Source organism: Suncus etruscus, chromosome 18 (assembly GCF_024139225.1).
Source record: "Suncus etruscus isolate mSunEtr1 chromosome 18, mSunEtr1.pri.cur, whole genome shotgun sequence".
NCBI lineage: Eukaryota > Metazoa > Chordata > Mammalia > Eulipotyphla > Soricidae > Suncus > Suncus etruscus.
In genome coordinates this window covers 33408837-33432861 of record NC_064865.1, presented here as the reverse complement: position 1 = coordinate 33432861, position 24025 = coordinate 33408837, and the positions used below count along the sequence as shown (strand labels likewise).

Sequence of the window (24025 nt, the reverse complement as noted above, 5' to 3'; positions counted from 1 at the left end):
CTGAAATCTGACAGCTGTGGGTCATTTCCTTGCCTCTACTTTAAAACCTGAGACTCTCCAGCTGAAAGGGGATGCAGGTGCCAGGTCGGAGAAGGAAGGTCTCTCCACTCCATCCACCATCATTCTTCACAATCCAGGACTCTTATTAATTTAATTATTACTACAATTTTTTGTTAGTACATTGTTCCAAGGTAATACATTTGGGAATAATTAGTCACAAACTGGTAACTAGAGGACACAACATGGCAGCAACTATATGATCATAGATGCTTTTTCATTTATAACAGTGGAAGCAGAAGGAATTGATGCGATATATTAAAATTCTAATATACAAAAAATTTCAACAATGGCCTGAAAATGTCCTGAACTGTGAGGAGGGGTTGGGCTCAGACCCCTTGCAAAGTCCTACTGCAGACCCCAAAATCAGCTTCCAAAGCTGGTTGCCCTGGGGTACACAGGCCTTATTCTTCTGAATGTTCTTGATACCCAGTACTGGGGAGTTAAGGTGAGTGTTCTGAATCTGGATGGAGCACTGTCCACCTGCCCCACATGTCATAGTTCCTTCTATTCATGCTTTCATTATACTGCAGCTATGGAAAATTGCCTACAACATAGCTTTAACCAATAATAGAACCAAAATAACAGTAATGATCTGCCCAGCAACTTAGAGACTCTCTAGCTGCCCACCCAGAGCTCCAGTGTCCCTCCCATCCCCAACCATCCACCTGCCCAGATGACCTCGAAGATGAACCTTCCCTATACACCCTCCACTCCACTCCCTTTGGGCTCCAACCTGTGATATCCATAGGAGTCACTCTACCCATCTCACTAAACAGTTCCCTGGGGAACTTTTCTGACCCCTCTTCTCACACCAGAAGAGTAAAATCCTGGTTGGCTCCCAGGAGGTGCTCCTGCACCTCTTCATTCCTGGCACCTTAAACTTGAAACGTGTATGATATGGATACTCTTCCTTGAGGCCTGAATGAAGTGGTTACCAGATGAAGAGGAAACATCCTCAGATTCTTACCTGCCAGGGGCTGCCCCTTGTGTACAAAACCCTGTCCAGCTGCTGGGAACCCAGGGAAAACCAGGGAGGTCCTGATAGAGCGAGCAAGAGAAAGGAGAGCTCTTGTAGTTATGCATGTGGCCACACGGCGGCGCCACCGCTCTACTCGCGACCTCCGAGAATCCAAGGAACTCCGAGGAAGGACTCTCAGCACAGACAGTTGAGCCTGAGCATCAATGACGTGAAGATGCTTTGTTATGTGCTCTAGAGGTATGGAGCTCCTCCTTTGTTGGGGATTCAAAAGCAGAGAGCTCAGGAGCTCTATTGGAATCTGAGTTTTACAATATTCCCAGAATCCTGATCTCCTGTCCTTGATGCACTCCCTGAAAAACAAAAAACAAACTTAAGATTTTTAAAGCTATTCCTTTTCCTAAGGGTTCTATTTTTTTTTTTTTTGGTTTTGGGGCCACATCCGGTGATGCTCAGGGGTTACTCCTGGCTGTCTGCTCAGAAATAGCTCCTGGCAGGCACGGGGGGACCATATGGGACACCGGGATTCGAACCAACCACCTTTGGTCCTGGATTGGCTGCTTGCAAGGCAAACACCACTGTGCTATCTCTCTGGGCCAGGGGTTCTATTTTTTTTTTTAAATTCAAATATGCAGTCATTTTTTCATTCTAGCTCAAGAACTTAATAAATCATATTTATTTAAAATGCATCATCTCCTCAGCCTGACAAAGCTATAGACTACATTTTTTTTTTTGTTGAGGGCTATTTTTTGTTTGTTTTGTTTTAGTTTGGTTCTTGATTTTGGTTTGGTTTATTGTAGATTTTTTGTTGTTTGTTTTTGTTTCTGTTTTGCAATACCCACAATCTCTTACAAGCAAGGTTAGTAATCTACTGTTGAACCACATCCTCAATCCAATTCATAGTGGGTTGTGTATGTGGCAGGAACCCAGAGCATTGCTGTGAGGATCATGCAGTCCTGGAGTTTGGACCTTGGTGTCCCAACATTCAAAGCTTCCAGCAATTTGAGCCATATATCCTGAGAGCTTTCCCTTCCCCTCACACATTTTTTATTAAATTATATCTTTTTTTTTTTTTTTTGGTTTTTGGGCCACACCCGGTGGTGCTCAGGGGTTACTCCTGGCTGTCTGCTCAGAAATAGCTCCTGGCAGGCACGGGGGACCATATGGGACACCGGGATTCAAACCAACCACCTTTGGTCCTGGATCGGCTGCTTGCAAGGCAAACGCCGCTGTGCTATCTCTCCGGGCCCTAAATTATATCTTTTTTAAGCACTATGATTACAAACATGTTTTTAGTTGGGATTTAGTTATAGAAAAGAATACCCCACCTTTTTCAGTGCAACCTTCCCACCACCAATGCCCCCTATCCACTTCCTCCCCCAACCCTTGCCTGTATTTAAGACAGAAATTCTACTTCTCTCACTCATTAACATTGTCATGATAGTTGTTCGTGTGGTTATTCTCTAACTGCACTCACCATTCTTTGTGGTAAGCTCAAATCAGGAACCAGTTCTTCCAGTCCTCATCTCTATGGTCTCTGGGTATTATTACAATAGTGTCTTTTATTTTTCTTAAATCCCATGAGGAGTGAGAATATTCTGTGTCTATCTCTCTCTTTCTGACTTATTTCACTCATTTCATGTCTATCCATGCATAGGAAAATCTCACGACTTTATCTTTCCTAATGGCTGTATAGTATTCCATTGTGTATCTGTACCACAATTTTTTTTTAACCATTCACCTGTTGTCAAGCATCTGGGTTGTTTCCAGATTCTTGCTATTGTAAATAGTGCTGCTATGAATATAAGTGTGCAGAAGGTATATTTGTATTGCGTTTTTGTGTTCCCAGGGTATATATATCTAGGAGTGGTATAGCTGAATCATATGGTAGCTCAATTTTTAGTTTTTGAGGAATCTCCATATTGTTTTCAATAAAGGCTGGACTAGATGGTATTCAAACCAGCAATAAATGAGAGTTCCTTTCTTTCCACCTCCCCGCCAGCATGGATCTTGTTCTTTGTCATATGTGCCGGTCTCTGTGGCATGAGAAGGTACCTCATTGTTGTTTTCACTTGTATCTTCATGATGATTAGTGTATTTCTTTGTTAAGGAATTGACTGTTCATTTATTCTCCCCAATTTTTGATGGGATTAGATGTATTTTTTTCTTGTTAAGTTCTGTCAATACTTTGTATATCTTTTTTTCCTCCCCTTGGAGGTGGGGCATTTTTTTTTTATCTCAATAAAGGCTAGTCAGGAGGCCTGAGCTGAGAGCTGCCATCTAGGCTGTGGTTCCACATGGGGGAGCAACTGACTTGTGGGTGAACAGCTTGCAGTATGAGTTTCTTGTCTGCTAACACTTCCTGTGTGGAATATTTATTGCAGGAAATTGCTACCAGACCAGCGTCATTTGTCCTACCCAGTTAGGAAGCATGGGGTTCTCCCTTCCCCTCTGGAGATTGTAGAATGAACAACCTCCCATTCAAAAATTGATAATATCTGAATTGAAGCTCAGTTAACCTTAGGGTTCCCTTTGAGTAGTGCTCATTTTAAGTGTGTTAAATGTATAGTGGCACGTACCCATCATTATAATGGCATCCAGGTGTAAAATCACCCCACACACCATATTTCCAACTCCACATGAACGAGTCTGAATCAGGGTTACACAAGAAGTAATCCAAATCAATCTGAAGTTAAAATATGTATAGTTTGGCAGTCTTCTACTTCATATCGAGAGCCAGTTGCCTGCCAGGACTGTTGATTTTATTGAGTACAGAGACCAGTCCTGGGTGGGGCAATAAAGACAGATAGCTCAGGCTATCCTGAGCTAGTCCCACCCAGGTTTACAAGACCTATCTCTATTTTGGGGTAAATCCAAGTTGTAAACAAACAAAGGAACCAGGGATGATCTTTCTTTTAGGTAAAATAAGATATAACATTATTATTATTATTATTATTATTATTATTATTATTATTATTATTATTATTATCCTCATTGTAGTACCTCCCCTTCTCCAAACCCTGGAAACCACTGATCTTTTATATATATATTCATATATATAATTTTTTTTGCGGCCCTGAAAAGGGCCTTTGGGAGTGTTAAGGAAGTCGGGTGACCACTTAGCCCCCAAAGCCCAGAGGGTGCGTCTCTGGCGCTTGAGCGCTTAGACCACGTCCATGGCGGTGACGGTCTTGTGCTTGGCGCGCTCGGTGTAGGTGACGGCGTCGCGGATGACGTTCTCCAGGAAGACCTTGAGCACGCCGCGGGTCTCCTCGTAGATGAGCCCCGAGATGCGCTTGACGCCGCCACGGCGGGCCAGGCGGCGGATGGCGGGCTTGGTGATGCCCTGGATGTTGTCGCGCAGCACCTTGCGGTGCCGCTTGGCGCCGCCCTTGCCCAGGCCCTTCCCGCCTTTGCCGCGTCCAGATATACTGCAGCCGCTGCCAGAAGCCAAATGAATCCATGTATATAATTTTAATATATTTTATATATGATATATTATATATAATTTATATATAGCATATATATAAATACTTAATTTAAGCATTGTGGTCACAAAATTGTTCATGTTGAGTTTCATTCATATGCCAGTGCACATTTCCTGCTACCAAGGTTCCCAATTTCCCTCTTACCCACCCTTCCCTACGTGCCTCTGGGGCAAGCATTTTACTTTTCTCTCTCTCTCTTCTTTTGACACTGTTTGCACTATTGCTAATGATAGGGAACCATATATATTACTTTGTCCCTTTTCAGCAGGCAATTCTTGTCCAGAGTGATCAGTTTCAACTATCACTGTCCTAGTGGACCCTTCTCTACTGTAACTGCATTCATCACTTTTTGGGCAAACTTCTTACCATGAACTGGTCCTCCTGATCCTCATATCTATTGTCTGGATATTATTATCATGTTATCTTTTATTTTTCTTATATTCCAGAGATGAGTGAGATTATTCTATGTCCAGTTTTCTCCTTCTGATTCATTTTAGTACAACAATCAGTATAATAATCTTTATATACATCATGTATAAGCAAATTTTATGACTTCATTTTTCCTAACAGCTGCATAGCATATTATTGTGTAGATGGACCACTGCTTTTTTTTTTTTTTTAGCCACTTATCTATTGTTGGACACTTGGGTTGTTTCCAGATCCTCACTATTGTAAACAGTGCTGTGACAAATATAGAAATGCAGATTGTTTTTCTGCATCATCGTTTTGGATACCTAAGATATTCCTAGGAGTGATATTGCTGGATCACACAGGAGCTCCATTTTTAGTTTTTTTTTTTTTTTGAGTAATATCCATTTTGTTTTACAAAAAGTCTGAACCAGTCTACATTCCCACCAGAATTGAATGAGAGTCCCTTTCTCACCACATCCACGCCAGCACTAGTTGTTCTTGATCTTCTTTTGTTTGTTTGTTTATGTGTTTAGTTTTTTGGCCATACCTGGTGGTGCTCAGGAGTTACTCCTAGCTTTACACTCAGGAATCACTCCTAGCAATATTGGGGGACCATATGGAATGGCAGGGATCAAACCTAAATTGGCTGTGTGCAAGACAAATCCCTACTCACTGTGCCATCACTCAGTACCCACTGTTCTTGTTCTTTGTGATGTGTGCCAGTCTCTGTGTTGTGAAATGATGCTTCATTGTTTTATTAAATAAAATTTCTTTATTTAATCACCATACTTACAAAATTTTTTATATTTGGACTTTCAGTCATAGAATGTACACTACCCTTCACCAGTGTGATTCTTCTGCCACCAAAATTCTTCTATTTCCCTCCCATACCAACCCCCTGCCTGTCTTTAAAAATGGCATTCTGCTTCTCTCCCTCACTATCATTGTCGTGGTAGTTTATCATTGTGGTTGCTGCACTCATCACTCTTTGTGACAAACTTTATGTCACGAGCTGGACCTTTCAGTGTTCAGCTCTATTATCTCTGTATATTATTGCTATAGTCTTTTTTTTTTTTTGGCATATCCTCCAGATGACACTATTCTATGTCTATCCCTCTTTCTCTAGCTCCTTTCATTCAGCAAAATAGTCTTCATGTCTATCCATGTATAGGCACATTTTACGACTTCATTTATCCTAAGAGCTTCATCATATTTTATTGTGTAAATGTACCACAGGTTCTTTTACCACTCATCTGTTCTTGGATATCTTGGTTGTTTCCTGATTCTGGTTGTTGTAAATAGTTCTGCAATAAACATACATAAGTGTGCAGAGGGCATTTTTGTATTGTGTTTTTGTGTTCCTAGGGTATATCCCTAGGAGTGGTATTGCTGGATCATATATTAGTTCAATTTCCATTTTTTGAGGAATATCCATATTGTTTTCCAGAAAGGCTAGACTAGACAGCATTTCCACCAGCAGTGAATGAGAGTTCCTTTTCCCTACATCCTGCCAGTACTGACTGTTCTTGTTCTTTGTGATATGTACCAGTCTCTATGGAATGAGATGGTATCTCATTGTTGTTTTGATTTGCATTTCCCTGATAATTAGTGAGGTAGAGCATTTTTTCTTGTGCCTTTTGGCCATTTGTATTTCTTCTTTGAGGAAATCTCTGTTCATTTCTTCCTCCATCATTTGATAGGTTTAAATTTTTTATCTTGCTAAATTCACTTAATTCCTTGTATATATTAGATATTACCCCTTATCTGCTGGGTATGGGGTAGTTAGTTTCTCCCATTCCATGGGTTGTCTTTGTATTCTAGTCACTAGGAAACTACTGCTCTTTTTTATATCATGTCCACTGTTTTGCCTCATCCAGATCTCTGTAGAATTAGAGTCATGTAGTATATAATCTTTTCAGTTTGATTTTTTTCACTGAGAAAGAACATTTAAGGTTCTTCCATGAATGTGCATACAGTGTACATCAGAATACAAATTAGTGCAATCGCGGTGGCAAACAATATTGTTTCCTCAAAGAGTTACAAATGGATATACAGGGCCCAGAAAGATAGTACAGTGAGTTGAGTGCTTGCCTTGCATATGGACTTCCCGGGTTTGATTCTTGGAATCCCATATGGTCCTCCAAGCACTGCCAGGAGTAATTTCTGAGTGAAGAGCCATGAGTAACTGCTGATCATCACTCAGTGTGACCTCTCCCAAAAGAATTGGAATGTTTTATAATCCACCTAATCAACTTCTGCAAAATTCTTTAAAGAATATGAAAACAAGGCTGGAGTGAGAGCACATCTGGTAGGGTGCTTGCCTTGTATGCTGCCTACCCAATTTTGATCTCTGGCTTCCATATGGTCCCTTGAGACTGCCAGGAGTGATTCCTGACATCACCAAGTGTGGCCCAAAAACAAAACAACAACAAAAAGAAATCACTCACCTAAAAATATGATTTCCCTTATGTTCAGTGCTGCACAATTCATAATAGCCAATCAATTGTAGCAACATAATTAGTTATCAGTAGTGATTGTATGAAGAAGATGTGGTCTACTGCTCAACCATGAAAACAAAGTTGAAACTATGTCCTTTTTCATAAGCAAAAAATTGATTTTGAAGCATTACACTCAATGAAATGAACCAAAAGGATAAAGATACTATGATATTACTCATCTGTGAAATCTGAGCATATAATTTCATATGAGCTAAGCATATAAAAGAGAAAAATAAAAGATGTATGGATACCAGAGGAGAGAAGGGTTTGAAACATGGGTGAATTAGCTGAAGGGGGTCAATTGAACAGCAATGTGATAAAAGTAGATTTCCTTGTGCTGGTCATGAGCAGTGAGTAATTCACCCTTTATGAATTATACTGTTGCATATTGAAAAATTTTTTGCCACACCTGGCTGTGCTGCAATCTTACTCCTGACTCTGCACCCAAGTTTCACTGCTGGTGGAGCTCTGGAGAACAAACCCAAGTTGGCTGAGTGCAAGACAACACCCTACCCACTGTACTATAGATATTGGCAGATAGGAAAATCACCCCCACCCCGGAAATGAGTTCCTGGGAGGTAATAAAACCAAGAAAAAGAATTTAAATAAGTTACTCTGTCACAAGCCCTAAGACTTCCAGGACCAACCATGTGGGTATAGGAAATAGCACTAAGGTCTGATAGGACCTTTGCAGGTCCATAGAAGGCTGGACTTCTCTCCAAGGGAAACTGGTCAGAACATAGATCATGAAAGGATGATCAAAGAAGACCATTAACTTCTCCCAGTTCTTCTTCTTAAAAACTACCTTAGCAATTAACTCTTATCTTGAAAATGCTATATCAGGCAGGTTGGGCAAAAAATCCTATAAAAGCCAACTTAAACAAAGGAAGGGTGCATATGTGTGCCGGGCATATGTGTTGCTTCCATTTTCCCTTTTGAAGTATATACTTTCATACAGATCAAAGCTGTGATATGTACTGGGGCTCTCTGTATTCTGGATAAGCCTGTTTTCTCTTTTGGGCATGTTTCTTTCTTCATATCTCTTTCACTCACTCACTCACTCACTCACTCACTCTTTCACTCACTCTTTCACTCACTCACTCACTCACTCACTCACTCACTCTTTCACTCACTCACTCACTCACTCACTCACTCACTCACTCACTCACTCACTCACTCACTCACTCACTCTTTTCCCACCATCCATTCCATTCCTCAGAATTTCCAAATCTAACTTGTTTTCACTTTATCCCTCTTCTTTTCTGTGAGAAAAAGGTGGTCGAGGACTGACTCTCCTTTCCTGCAAAGAGCAAGACTCACAGAAGACTCATTAGGCCTACCTAGACTTCCCCAGCTGTTCCTGGGTGAATGAATAGAAAGCAGCAGATTTTCTTCTCAAGAGTATCCTCTTCCTCTACTATGTTACATAATTCTCCAGCAATCTCCACTTACATTACTATATCTCTGCCCCTGTACACTGAAATTTATATGATTCTATATACCAAGATTATAAACCGGAGAGACAGTAGCAGAGTTAAGGCACTTGACTTCTACAGGTCAACCATGGGATCAACCCCCAAGTATGGTAAACAAACAAACATTAAACAGAATAAAGTAAAAGGAAACAACAAATAGACCAAGGTTATCTCAATAAAAGTTTCTAAAACAAAAGACAAAAACCATTCCTTTTCCCCCCCAAGATTGATAGCTCATTTCCTTTTATCATATAATTAAATTCCATGACTGGGTCTATCATGACCAATGAGTAAGCTTGGAATGCTTTATCTGAAAAGGCTCCCTTGACAACCAAAGTCTGAATCAAAGATCCCCCTGACAACCAGGGTTTGAATTAGAATATCCCTTGATGATGACCAAAGTTTGAGTCAGAGAAAGAGAGACACAGAAAAATTCCACTCATCTGTGGGAATAATAAAAGACAGTACATTAATAATACCCAGAAAATAGAGATGAGGGCTGGAAGGACCTGTCCACAATATGAAGCTTACCACAAAGAGTGGTGAGTACAATTAGAAAAATAGCTACACTAACAACTATTATGTCAATGGTAGTGAGAGAAAGAAATAGAATACGTGTCTCAAATACAGGCAAGGGTGGGAGATTGAAGTAGATGGGGGAGACATTGGTGGTGGGAAACTTGCATTGGTGAAGGGGGGCTGTTCTTTACTATGACTGAAACTCAACTAAAAAGATATTTGTAGAGTTTCCTGCTTTCCTTTGTGAGGCAGCCAAGAAGATGTCAGTGAATATAATCTCTTCAGAAACTAGCACAGGGTAGGCTGTCTCTGCCCACAAAGGGTGGAACCAGAGGAGCACTGCTGGTCTACTCCTCTCCATGGCTGCGTCCATCTTTTAGTCCATGAATCTACCACAACACGTAGTAAAAACCACACTGCAAGCATGTCAATGAGGAAATGACACAGGACAAAACTATGCATAGAGAATGAAGATAGCGGCTCTGATGACCCAAAAAGTCCCAACCACCTAGTTAGTTCCTCAGATAAGGAGTCTAGAGTACAAATAGGAGGATATTTATAGAACTCGAAAAAAGCATAGATGAAGCTGAACAGACCACAAAGATATAAATTAGAAAACTCCAAACTGAAATAACAGGACTTAAAAATTAGTAGATGAAATGCAAATCTCCTTAATAAGGAGGGAGTAGAAAGTCTAAACAGGTCAATCACAAGTAAGGAAATTGGAACCATAATTAAAAAACTCCCCAATAATAGAAGTCCAGGACCAGATGGGTTTACAGGTGAATTCTATCAAACATTCAGAGAAGAGTTACTACCTTTGATCCTTAGACTCTTCAAAAATGTCAAAGAGGGCCCGGAGAGATAGCACAGCGGCATTTGCCTTGCAAGCAGCCGATCCAGGACCAAAGATGGTTGGTTCGAATCCCGGTGTCCCATATGGTCCCCCGTGCCTGCCAGGAGCTATTTCTGAGCAGACAGCCAGGAGTAACCCCTGAGCACCGACGGGTGTGGCTCAAAAACCAAAACAAACAAACAAACAAACAAAATGTCAAAGAGACAGGAATCCTTCCTAAAACATTTTATGAAGCTAATATTATGCTCATTATAAAAGCTGACAAAGATGCCACTAAGAAAGAAAACTACAGGGCCCGGAGAGATAGCACAGCGGCGTTTGCCTTGCAAGCAGCCGATCCAGGACCAACGGTGGTTGGTTCGAATCCCGGTGTCCCATATGGTCCCCCGTGCCTGCCAGGAGCTACTTCTGAGCAGACAGCCAGGAGTAACCCCTGAGCACCTCCGGGTGTGGCCCAAAAACCAAAAAAAAAAAAAAAAAAAAAAAGAAAGAAAACTACAGACCAATTTCACTAATGAATATGATGCAAAAATCCTGAACAAATCTTAGAAAATCAAATCCTAAAACACATCAAAAAATTATACATAATCACCAAGAGGATTTCATTCCATGGATGCAAGACAGTTCAACATATGCAAATCAATCAACATTATGCACCACACCAATAAAAGGAAGGAAAAAACATGATCATGATATGCATGATCATATCAATTGATTCAGAGAAGGCATTTTTTTTTTTCAGAGAAGGCATTTAACAAAATTCACCACCCATTCATGATGAAAACACTCAACATTATAGCGGTGGAAGGAACCTTCCTCAAGATACTCACAGCATCTATACGAAGTCCACAGTCAACATTATTTTTTTTAAATTTTTACAGTTGCTTTATTAGATGTGATCATGCATAAGTATTTAACATATTTTATACATACAGATGTACATGAATTCATACAAGTTGTGAGAATAATAGAGCATGAACATAAGATCATTTGGGATCAAATCTAGGCATTGAGATATATAGGTCATCTACTCTACAAACTGAACCACATCCCTAGACTCTCCTTTTTTCTTTTTTTTGTCTTCTTTTTCTTCTCTTCTCTTTCTTCTTCCTCCTCTTCTTTTTCTTCTTCCCCTTTTTACTTTTCTTTTTCCTCCTCTTCTTTTTCTTCTTCCTCTTCATCTTCCTCTTTTTTTTATTTTGTAGGGGGTGCCTTTTGGTGGAGACCAGAAGGTCTGCTGGACAAATTCTAAAAGAGCTGTAACACTATTCCCCTTCTTCTTAATCTTCGCCTTATTCTTCTAAATCTTTTTCACCTTATTTTTCTTACTTTTCTTCCTCCTCTTCCTCTTCTCACTCTTCCTCCAACTCCTCTTATTGTTATTCTCTTCCTGGGTCTCTGGAACTTCACCAACATTATTCTTAATGGTGCAAAACCGAAAGCACGTCAACTTAGATGAGTCACTAGACAGGGCTGTCCTCTGTCTTTAATCTTATTCAACATAGTATTAGAAGCCCTAGCATTAGCAATCATACAAAAGAAGGAAATTGAAGGAAATCAAGTGGGGAAAAAAGAAGTCAAATTATCTGTATTTGCAGATGACATGGTGATATACATAGAAAACCCTACAGAGTCCACCGAAAAGTTCCTAGAAATAATAAAGCAAAGCGGCCAGCTACAAAGTCAATACACAAAAGATAGTTTCATTCCTTTATACTAATAATGACTCAGAGGAGAAAGAGATCAAAGAGTCTTTCCCATTTAAAATAGTGTATAAAGCTATCAATTATCTAGGAATCAACCTAACAAGAGAGGTGATAGACCTATACCATGAAACTTCAAAACACTTCAGAAAGAAATAGAAGAGGACCTAAGGAAATGGAAGAATTAGTATAATCAAAATGACCATCCTACCTAAATTTCTATGTAGAATCAATGCAATAAAAATGTCTATAATAATGTTCTAATGCTTTTATCCACGGAAACATGTTTAGAATGTGTTTGGAAAGCAGGGACTCCCACGACAGTGCTTATTAATTAAGAATGTTTTAGTGTCTTAATTTTAACATGTCTATAATAATTTTTCAATTTCTTTGTTCACAGTGGTTCTTGGGGAGATAGGTTGGTTTCTCTAGTTTCTCTCTCTTTGGGAGGAGTCACACCCAGCAGTGCTCAGGGGTTACTCCTGGCTCTACATTCAGAAATCGCTCCTGGCAGGCTCGGGAAAACCACATGGTGTGCCGGGATTTGAACCACCATCTTTCTATATGCAAGGCAAACGCCTTACCTCCATGCAATCTCTGCGATCCCCAGGTTACTCTAGTTTCACATTTCAGTGCTATATCATATTAGACTCCAAATACAGTGCTCATTATGATAATGTCTTGACAAAACACTCCAATTTATCCATTTTTCATTTGATTATACCTGTTATTATGATCTAATGTTTATGTCCACAGAGTCCATTTGGATTAGGAAATTGCACATCATAGACTTTTGTAGCAATATCCATTCATTGAGTATGTTTTTGCAGTTTCTTTTTTACAATTCAAGCTAGTTTATTATATCATAATGCTCATGTTGTCAGTTTGCTTTCAGGAAAGGAACCTGGATGCTTGAGACCTGGTAGTTGGCACTTCATGGGGTAGACTACTCTTACAATGCTCACTACCATATTGCTTAATACTCTAGACATGGAAATTATGATTGTCCTAAGAATGCTCCATGCACAATCTAACCATGGAAGCCTTTATTTAGCAAAGTTTACCCTCAACTAATGATGATTTGCCTAGAAACTGGAAAACCTTTTCCTATTATTTGCCAGCCTCATATGTTTTTTTTTTTTTTTTTGGGTCACACCCGGCGGTGCTCAGGGGTTACCCCTGGCTGTCTGCTCAGAAATAGCTCCTGGCAGGCACGGGGGACCATATGGGACACCGGGATTCGAACCAACCACCTTTGGTCCTGGATCGGCTGCTTGCAAGGCAAACACCGCTGTGCTATCTCTCCAGGCCCCCAGCCTCATATTTTTAAGCGCTCTGATTCATTCCACAGGGGTCAGTTATTCTACTACTTTATTTCCAGAGTCTTTTATGTTTCTATGATCAAAGTCAATAAATAAATTTGATTCCAGTTCCTGTTCAGGCACCAATATGTAGAATTACAGCCCTGAGTGGGGCTGGATGATGGTGAGATGAATGGAGGGGTCTTATTTTGCCGGCCTGGGCCAAACACCTGCAACCACCTCCAGTTGGCGGGTCTGAGAGTTCAGGTTAGTCTCGACAAGGTCTCACAGGTGTGAGCAATCAGGTTTCAGGAGACATCAGCTTTATTCAGTTGAAGAAGAATGAAGAATGAGCCCCAGCCTTCCTCAGACCCTTGCTTTTATTGACAAGAATCATGTACCACCATAGGGTGGGAGCAGAATACCAAGTAAGGAATAATCCAACATACTATCACCAGGTCACAACCTAGGGTGGGGCACAGTGATTTTTTTCCATTTTTTATCTTTATTTAAACACCGTGATTACAAATATAATTGTAGTTGTATGCTTTCAGTCATATAAAGATCACCCCCCTTCACCAGTGCACCATTCCCACCACCAATGTCCCAAATCTTTCTCCTCCCCACCCACCCCCGCCTGTACTAGTAATATATATTCTTCCTTTCATGTTGTTTGGTCATGAACAATAAATACTGTGATGTCAGGAGGGGCTTTTCTTAAAACACATAGATAAGTGAGACTATTCTGTGTCTCTCTCTCCCTCTGACTTATTTCACTCAGCATAATAGTTTCCATGTCCATGTATAGGAAAATTTCATGATTTCATCTTTCCTAACGACTGCATAATATTTCATTGTGTATATATACCACAGTTTCTTTAGCCATTCCTCTGTTGAAGGGCATCTTGGTTGTTTTCAGAGTCTGGCTATTGTAAACAGTGCTGCAATAAATATAGGTGTGAGGAAGGTATTTTTGTATTGTATTTTTGTGTTCCTAGAGTATATCCCTAGATGTGGTATAGCTGTATCATATGGAAGTTCAATTTTCAGTTTTTTCAGAAATTTCCATATTGTTTTCCATAAGGACTGGATTAGGTGAGTGCCAAGTTTTTAATCCTCGAGGCACCCTTGCTTCAGGTCTGTTCACCTGGGGGTGGACTCAGACAAGATAGATTTTGCTTGATGGAAAGTTAGGTGCAGAAAACACTGGAGAGTTGATATGTCCCAAATGCTGGGAAACCAGATATCCATCTGTAAATGCTGGGTGGCAGTACTTGCTTATCCATCTTCAGGTTTCCAGCTGAACCAGTAAACTTGTGCAAATATATTCCCAGCTCATGTGTATGCAACATAAACAGGCATTTCTCTGGGTGTGTTGTGTTACTGATCCTACCCTAATCAATAATTGTGTCCCACTGAGGTGAGTCTTCCCTGCCCAGAGACTGTGGATAAAGCTGACTCTGCTGGTCCTCTTAAGCATGGCAGACATCTTGAGTCTTCCCTCTGCTTGCTTCAGCCTGGGAATTTTTATCCTCTCTGGCATCCATCCCCTGAGGACTCGTTTCTTCTGATGTGAGTCTTTCCTGCCCGGAGACTGTGGATACAGCTGACTTTGCTGGGCCTCTTAAGCATGGCATACATCTTGAGGCTTCCCTCTGCCTTCTTCAGCCTGGGAATTTTGATCCTCTCTGGTATCCATCCCCTGATGACTCGCTTCTCCAGAGATGAGTCTTCCTGCCACAAGGCCGCACACTCCATCTAGCCAATAACCACCACAACACGTACAAACCCCCAAAATACACGTGTGATAATGGGGAAACAACGCAGACCAACATTAGGCATAAAGAATGAAGATGGCAACTCTGATGACCTGACAATGACAAACCACCTAATCTTTCAGATATGGAGTTTAGAAAAGAAATATGAAGAATGTTCACAAAACTCAAAGAAAGTAGAGAACAGAACTCTAAAAATAATCAAGAGAATATGAAGATAGAAATCAGAAAACTGGGCCGGGCGGTGGCGCTAAAGGTAAGGTGCCTGCCTTGCCTGCGCTAACCTTGGACGGACCGCGGTTCGATCCCCCGGTGTCCCATATGGTCCCCCAAGCCAGGAGCAACTTCTGAGCACATAGCCAGGAGTAACCCCTGAGCGTTACTGGGTGTGGCCCAAAAACAAACAAAAAAAAAAAACAAAAAAAAAAAAAAAAAAGAAATCAGAAAACTACAAACTGAAATATCAGGTCAAATAACAGGTCTGAAAAATTCAGTAGACGAGTTAAAAAACTCAATGAGAAACCTCTCCAACAGGTTAACAGCAGCTGAGGATAGAATTAGTGAGCTGGAAGATGCAATGCATAACAATTCCAATCACATGTGATTGGAAAAAAGCCTTAAAGCAAATGATCAGACAATGGAAAAATTACTCAAAGAATATGAACAGATGAAAATAGAAGTCTTTGATAAGCTCAACAGAAACAACTTAAGAATTATTGGAGTCCCAGAGATCCAGAAAGAAAATAAAAGGCTGGAGGAAAATCATCCAAGCAAACAACACCCTTAAAAAAGCTGGAGTGGCCATACTAATATCAAATGACAAAAAATTTATACTCAGAAAAGTTATAAGGGACAAAGATGGGCATTTTTTACTAATCGAGGGATATGTACAGCAGGAAGAAATCACTCTCCTAAACATATGCGCCCAATGAGAGTCTAGCAAAATATTTACTACAATTGTTGACAAGTCTGAAAAAGGATATCAGTAACAACAAAATAATTGTGGAAGACCTCAACATGGGCCTGTCAACACTTGATAGGTCAACCAGATTGAAACCCAACAAAAATATACTAGAACTAAAAAGAGAAATGGAAGAAAGACTCCTAGTAGATATATATAGGACACTCCAACCTCAGAAACCTGGATACACATTCTTTTCCAACATGCATGGGTCAATCTTCAGGACAGGCCACATGCTGGCACATAAAACATACTTCAATAAAATCAAGAGAATAAAAATTTTGCAGGCTACCTTTGATGACCACAAGGCTCTGTAGATAGTTGTGAACAAAGGGACACACAAGAAAACTTTAACAGCTGGAAATTAAACAGCATACTACTGAACAACCAGTGGGTCAGAGATGAAATCAAAGAGGTAATCAAAACTTTCCTGGAAACAAATGACAATGAAAACACAAACTATCAGAACCTAGGCAATATAGCAGAAGTGGTATTGAGAGGAAAATTTATAGCTTTGCAAGCACAGATCAGGAAGGAAGTTGGAGCATACTTGAATAGGTTAATGATGCAGTTTATAGAAATAGAAAACGATAAACAAAAGGAACCAAAAATAGGGAGACAGAAGGAAATAGCAAAGCTAAAAGTAGAAATAAATAAAGTGAAAACCCAAAAAACAATCCGAAAGATCAAAGAAAGCAGAAGTTGGTTTTTTGAAAAAATAAACAAGATTGATAGACCATTGGCAAAACTCACAAAGAAAGAGAGGGAGTAAAACTTGATAACCAGTATTAGATATGAAAAAGGGGAGATCACTACAGATACTGCAGATATTTAAAGGGTATTCAGAGACTACCTTGAGAAACTCTATGCCACTAAATATGAGAACCTGGAAGAAATGGATAAATACTTAAACTTATATAACCTTCCATGGTTGAATAAAGAGGATGTAATATATCTAAACACCCCCATCACTATTGAGATAATTAAAACCATAATCAAAAGTTTGCCCCAAAACAAAAATCAAAGCCCAGATGGATTCACGAATGAATTCTCTCAAACCTTTCAAGAGGAACTACTACCAACCTGGCCAGGCTCTTTTATGAAAATTGAAAAAACAGGAACACTTCCAAATAGCTTTTATGAAGCCAATATAACCTTGATACCAAAACCAGAAAGAGATGCTGCCAAAAAAGAAAATTACAGACCAAAATCCCTGATGAACACAGATGCAAAGATCCTCAACAAAATCTTGGCAAACAGGATGCAATGCTTCATCAAGAAGATCATTCACTATGATCAAGTAGGTTTCATCTCAGGAATGCAAGGTGGTTTAACATCCAGAAATCTATCAACATAATACACAACATCAACAACAATAAAAAATAAAAATCACATGACCATATTAACAGATGCAGAGAAAGCATTTGACAAGGTCCAACACCTATTCTTGATAAACACTCTCAGCAAGATGGGAATGAAAGGAACCTTTCTCAATATAGTTAAGGCCATCTAACACAAGCCAATGGCAAATATTATCCTCACTGGAGAAAAACTAAAAGCCTTCCTTCTAAATTTTGGTACAAGTCTAGGCTGTCCTCTTTCATCACTCCTATTCAACATAGTACTAGAAGTACTTGCTATAGAATTAGGCAAGAAAAAGATATCAAGGAAATCTAGACAGGAAAGGAAAAAGTCAAGCTCTTACTGTTTGCAGATAACATGATACTCTACTTAGAAAACCCTAAAGACTACCAAAAAACTTCTAGAAACAATAGATTCATGGGGCCGGGTGGTGGCGCTAAAGGTAAGGTGCCTGCCTTGCCTGCGCTAACCTTGGATGGACTGCGGTTAGATCCCCCGGTGTCCCATATGGTTCCCCAAGCCAGGAGCAACTTCTGAGCACATAGCCAGGAGTAACCCCTGAGCGTCACCAGGTGTGGCCCAAAAACAAAACAAAAAACAAAACAAACAAACAAACAAAAAACAATACATTCATATAGCAATGTGGCAGGCTACAAAATTAACACACAAAAATCAATGGCCTTTTTATACACCAAGGATGATAGGGAAGAAATGGACATTAAGAAAACAACCCCATTCACATTAGTGCCACACAAACTCAAATATCTGGGGGTCAACCTGACTAAAGATGTGAAGGACCTATACAAAGAAAACTATAAAACACGGCTCCAAGAAATAAGAGAGGACACGTGGAAATGGAAACACATACCCTGCTCATGGATTGATAGGATTAATATCATGAAAATTGCAATACTCCCCAAAGCACTGTACAGATTTAATGTGATTCCTCTAAAGATACCCATGGCATTCTTCAAAGAAGTGGATTAAACACTTCTGAAATTAATTTGGAACAATAAACACCCTTGAATAGCTAAAGCACTCCTTGGTAAAAGGAATATGGGAGGCATTACCTTCCCCAATTTTAAACTGTATTACAAAGCAATAGTTATCAAACATCATGGTATGTAATAAAGACAGATCCTAAGATCAGTGGAATAGGCTTGAGTACTCATACAACCACCTAGTTTTTGATAAAGGAGCAAGTAATCCTAAATGGAGCAGGGAAAGCCTCTTCAACAAGTGGTGTTAGTACAACTGGTTAGCCACTTTCAAAAAACGGAACTTAGTCCCCCAGTTAATACCATGTACAAAGGTAAATTGGAAATGGATTAAAGACTTTGATATCAGATCTGAAATCATAAGGTATATAGAACAACATGTAGAAAACACTCCATGACATTGAGTCTAAAGGCATCTTTAAGGAGAAAACAGCACTCTCCAAACAAGTGGAAGCAGAGATAAACACATGGGACTATATTAAGCTGAGAAGCTTCTGCACATCAAAGGATATAATGCCCAGGATACAGGAGCCACCCACTAAGTGGGAGAAACTATTCACCCAATACCCATTAGATAAAGGACTAATATCCAAAATATACAAGGTATTTGTGGCCCTATCCCCCGTTCTTCCTTGATCTTACCTGCAAGACCCCGCCAATTCCTGGGAGTGGTCTTGGGAAGGGTAGATAAGGCTTTGACCGGAGAGGATTTGGGGCTTTGCCAGCATGGAGGTCAGAGGGAAGATGGCTGAAAGGAGTTAAGACACAGAGCAAGCTAAGAATGGTTGAATGCTTAAATAGGTTTATGATATATGCCACACAGATGTTGGCCAGGGCAATAAAGATGTTATCTCTCATGAAGCCTGTCTGAGTGAGTCTGATTCCCGCCTCAACCACCTGAAGATAATGACCTGCCGTTAATGGGGGATGGAGCTACGTGGCTGGGGCATAAGAACAAAGGCCTCCATCTCCATCCAAAACAATCCTAAGGGCTGTAACTCTACAGGTATTGACAGAATTTTACAAGAAAAAAAAACCATCTAATCCCATCAAAAAATGGGGAGAAGTAATGAACAGATATTTTGTCAAAGAAGAAATACAAATGGCCAAAGGCACATGAAAAGATGTTCCACATCACTAATGATCAGGGAGATGCATATGCCTCCATGACCCAGAATCACCATTTCCCCGATGGCCTACCTTGTCATTGATTCTCTATGATTCCCTGGGGGGACGGTGATCTGACCACACTGCACGTACACCAGGTATGGGCTAATATCTCAAAACAACTATGAGGTGCCATCCGACGCCACTAAGATTGGCACATATCACAAAGAAGGAAAACAAGCAGTGCTGGCGGGGATGTGGAGAGAAAATAATTCTTTTTCACTGCTGGTGGGAAAGCCATCTAGTCCAACCTTTCTGGAAAGCGATATGGAGATTCCTCCAAAGACTGGAATTGAGCTCCCATTCGATCCAGCTATACCCCTCCTAGGAATATACCCTAGGAACACAAGAATACAATACAAAAATTATTTCGTTATAGCTATGTTCATTGCAGCATCTGTCAAAACCTGAGGAATCCAAGCTTGTTGCCTCCATGACCCAGAATCACCATTTCCCCGATGGCCTACCTTGTCATTGATTCTCTATGATTCCCTGGGGAGACGGTGATCTGACCACACTGCACGTACACCAGGTATGGGCTAATATCTCAAAACCTTTTTTTCAGAGTGAGTGTGAAAACTCCCCCCATATATTCAATTTTCAGGGGAAGCCTGGCAGCAGTATCCATGCCCACAAATGCAGTCACCATATGTGCCTTTTTTTTTTAGGAGACCTGTATAGATGTTCATAAAATTATTATTATTGTAGCTTTGAATTTTTGAACAACTTAATTTGCTTGATTCTATCATCCCTAAAGGATCACAAAACATACTGGACATATAACAATAAGAGTTTACAGAGGCCAGAGTGGTGGCACAAGTGGTAGGGCGTCTGCCTTGCACGTGCTAACCTAGGATGGACTGTGGTTTGATCCCCTGGCATCCCATATGGTCCCCCAAGCCAGGAATAGTTTATGAGTTTATACTCAGGAGTAACCTCTGAGCGTCACCAGATGTGGCCCAAACCAAACCAAACCAAACCAAACCAAACCAAACAAACAAACAAAAAAGAGTTTACTAAACCTTCTAACATTGCATTAATGCTTTCATTGGTGATACAATAATTTACAAAAATGTGCTTGTTACTTTTTCTTCCTTTTTTCTCTTTCCTCTCATTTTATTTTTAATTTACATTTTTCAATAACTCTGTTTTCATTTATCTGGAAAAATTGCATTATTAACAACTATGTTAACTATGATACATTTTCTTTAAATGATGAAAATAAAAACTGTTGAAAAATTATTTCCCCTTAAGGTGAGATCCTAATGAAAACATATAGCACTTTTAGAAAAATTGATCAGTAAAATACATACAAATCAATGTTTTCTACATAAAACTAAAAGAATAGTCATGATATTGTTTAAAATGTATCCTGACCTCCATAGGTGTTAATCATGCTTTCATTAATTATTAGTTAAAACAGTAAAGGCAAACAGCCTATAGAAGTCCGACCTCAAGGAACAGTCCTATTTGTCAACATTTTGTGGCCTGTTTTTTCCTCTGATAAGGCATCAATTAAATAAGACACCAATTCCCTCAGAATCACGTGTAGGTGATCACCTATAATGTTCAGCCTAAAACTTTTTCTCCAATGTTAAAAGAGCAATTGACTCAGGCAGGACAGAGCACAGCTCCTGATAAAATTCAGAACGAATGTTCAATTCAATACTTTGATGATTTAATGAACAGGAATATAACTGTGCTGTATAAAGTTCAGCTCAGCGTTGATTAAATACCCCTAAACTATCTTCTGGGGAAAAGATTTGACTGCTAGATACCCTATGAACCCTGGCAGCAGGGTAGCTTGAAATGACACTAAGAAGACACTTGAAAAACTCAGAAATGTAAAGTATACACTCTTTCACAACACCATTTATTTTCTGAATTAATTTTTTCTTTGTCCTTATAATTTTGAATGGGGACACTTAAGCAGTGCTAGCTTGCCTAAGAGTGAGCTCCAAGTTCTCAAATGCCAATACATGGTGCTGCTGGGAGGACTCCAAACCTGATTGGATGTACCCCTTAAACTGTGAAATACATTTTTTGAAACCAATCTTAAGCACACTGTTTATGACTTTTTTAAAATAATATATTTGTTTAAGGCAGCTAATGTTCCAAAGGCCACCAGAATGGCCTTTCTTCCACCAAAATTCTCATTTTCCAATGGAAGCCCCACTACCATAGTAGCAGGCACAAAATAGTTTACTTTATATTGCTTGCTACAACACTCATTAAAATATAAAATTGTTCTTGCATTATTCTTACACTTTGTGGTGGTGTTTGTTGCTGAGATGGACTGAGTACCTTACACCTGCTGGCTCTCTGAGGTTGCAACAAGAGCTCCTTTATCAACACAACTTGGCTGCACTCTCATTATTTTGATTGCACACATTGGTATTTCCCACCCACCTCTATGACTGCCCCTTTAGCAGTTATAAAATAATTTACTTTATATTGCTATTACCACAAGAAATGATCAGAAAATAGATCTATAAATGTTAATTTATGATCACTGTCCTTTCTCACAATGATGTTGTGATAAGTCATTTTCTGAGGATTTGCTGAGCTGGTTGGTGCTTGTTGAATCTTCTTTGTTAATGCCTTTTTGCTCATTGAGCTTGGTGGTTCTTCTATACAACTTTCCCATCAAACTTTTTAATTGTTCCTATTAGATGGATAGTGCTAAAAATTTTGGAGGTGTCACTCCAGAAGTGAGAACAACTTGATGGCTTGGCAGCTTGCTGAGGTTCAGTTGTAGAGGTGGGCCATTCATTTTTGGCTGAAAATATCTCTTAGGGTGATCTACCCTGGACCTTTCTAAAGAATAGGGGTAATGGGTGGGAGTGGCTGGGAGGTAAAAGGTGGAATCTGCTCCCCTCCATTAAGTGAAAGACCCGGAATTCTTAGTCCTGACTGGTTTGCCTGAAAAATTAAGTGACTGTATTCCTTCCCAGCTTAGTTGTGAAGTTGGGCCATTTCTGTTGTTTTATATTTGGTTTGGGACTAGACTTGGTGATTTTCAGGTTGTGCTCTTAGGAATTACTCCTGGTTGTGGTCAGGAGATCATATCAGATGCCAGAGATTAAATTCAGGTTGGCTGTGTGCAAGGCAAATGACCTAGCTTTAGTAAAATAGCTCCAGTTCTCAAGCTGGGCCATTTCTACGCTAGAAAAAAAAAACTTGAATAGTTTTTGTTAAAAAGACTTTCAAATCTGGCCCGGAGTTTGCCTTGCAAGCAGCTGATCCAGGACCAAAGGTGGTTGGTTCGAATCTCGGTGTCCCATATGGTCCCCCTTGCCTGCCAGGAGCTATTTCTGAGCAGACAGCCAGGAGTAACCCCTGAGCACCGCCGGGTGTGACTCAAAAAACCAAAAGAAAAAACAAAAAAGAAAAAAGAAAAGAAAAAAAAAAGACTTTCAAATCTTAAAAAGACTTGAACAACAGGGCTCTTATCTTGCACAAGACTGAACTTGTTTGAAACCGAGCATTCTATATGGTCCTTCAGCACTGTCAGGAGTTCTCTTGAGCACTGCAGGATGTGTCCCCCAAACAAAAAAGCAAATGAAGTTCTGTTAGTACAACAGGTTGCTGATAGTCTTCCAATTTAAGGACCTGTCGGTCTGTAACTCCACAGGCAAGATAGTACAGAATGTAAGGGGAGGTGGCATTTGACTTGCTTGTGATACTCTGGTTGATCCTGGGTACCACATATAGTTCTTGGAACCTGTCAGGAATGATTTGAAGCCTAGAGCCAGGTTTATCCCATTGTAGTGTCCCAAAAGGCAAAGCAAGCCAAAAGAAAACACCACCACCACCACCATCACCACCAACAAACCTTCTTTAACTTGGATTCCTAGCACTGTAAACACTGATAGCACGCATCTCTGGTAACTTGTAAGATTGTGTAGAGATCCTGAAATGATGTAGAATCAAATAATTAAGGATTGAGCTGGATGGCGATGGATGGTGAAGGATGGAGGCCTTTGTTCTTTGGCCCCAGCCACGTGGCTTCATCCCCCATTTACCAGCGGGTCTGGGGTTCAGGAAAGCGAAGGGTATAGAACTCACTCACAGGCAGGCATTAGGAAGCATCATCTTTATTCATGCCCTGACCACCACAGGTGTGTAGCCTATCTCATAACCTTTCAAGCATTCGGCCATTCTTAGCCCTGCATCTTATAATTCAGCCATCTTCCTTTGGCCTCCATCCTGGTTAAAGACCAAAAGAGGCAAAGAACCTAAAGCCAGCGAGCACAGCAGGGCAGAAAGCCCCCTAATCCCTGGCTCAAGGGTTTATCTACCTATTCCAAGACCCCGCCCAGGAATGGGCGGGGTTTTGCAGGTAAGGTCACACCTAATATTCAGTTCCCAAGACCCCTCCCAGAAATGGGCGGGTCTCAGATAGGTACACCTACATCCAGGGTGGAGTTACAAAATGAAAACCACATAAAGTTGCTGACAAGGTCCTGGGAGCA

At 40.2% G+C, this 24025-nt stretch overlaps 3 protein-coding genes, 1 non-coding gene and 1 pseudogene across 4 annotated transcripts in view; 1 reads left to right on the top strand and 4 right to left on the bottom strand.

Annotated features, from left to right (window-relative positions):
• The window catches only part of ABCF1 (ATP binding cassette subfamily F member 1), a 141161-nt gene extending 133313 nt beyond the window's left edge, over positions 1-7848 (bottom strand). Inside the window, exon 1 of the mRNA XM_049765333.1 lies at positions 7845-7848. The gene's annotated coding sequence lies outside the window, so the exon portion shown is untranslated. The remainder of the gene's footprint in view (positions 1-7844) is intronic.
• The window catches only part of PRR3 (proline rich 3), a 641937-nt gene that overhangs the window by 107165 nt on the left and 510747 nt on the right, over positions 1-24025 (bottom strand). The window lies entirely within an intron of this gene.
• The window catches only part of LOC125995781 (class I histocompatibility antigen, Gogo-C*0203 alpha chain-like), a 115991-nt gene that overhangs the window by 68937 nt on the left and 23029 nt on the right, over positions 1-24025 (top strand). The window lies entirely within an intron of this gene.
• LOC125996240 (histone H4 type VIII-like) lies at positions 1328-15045 on the bottom strand (annotated as a pseudogene).
• Positions 11491-11551, bottom strand: LOC125996831 (U7 small nuclear RNA). The gene has a single exon (XR_007491500.1). It is a non-coding gene; the product is annotated as a U7 small nuclear RNA (small nuclear RNA).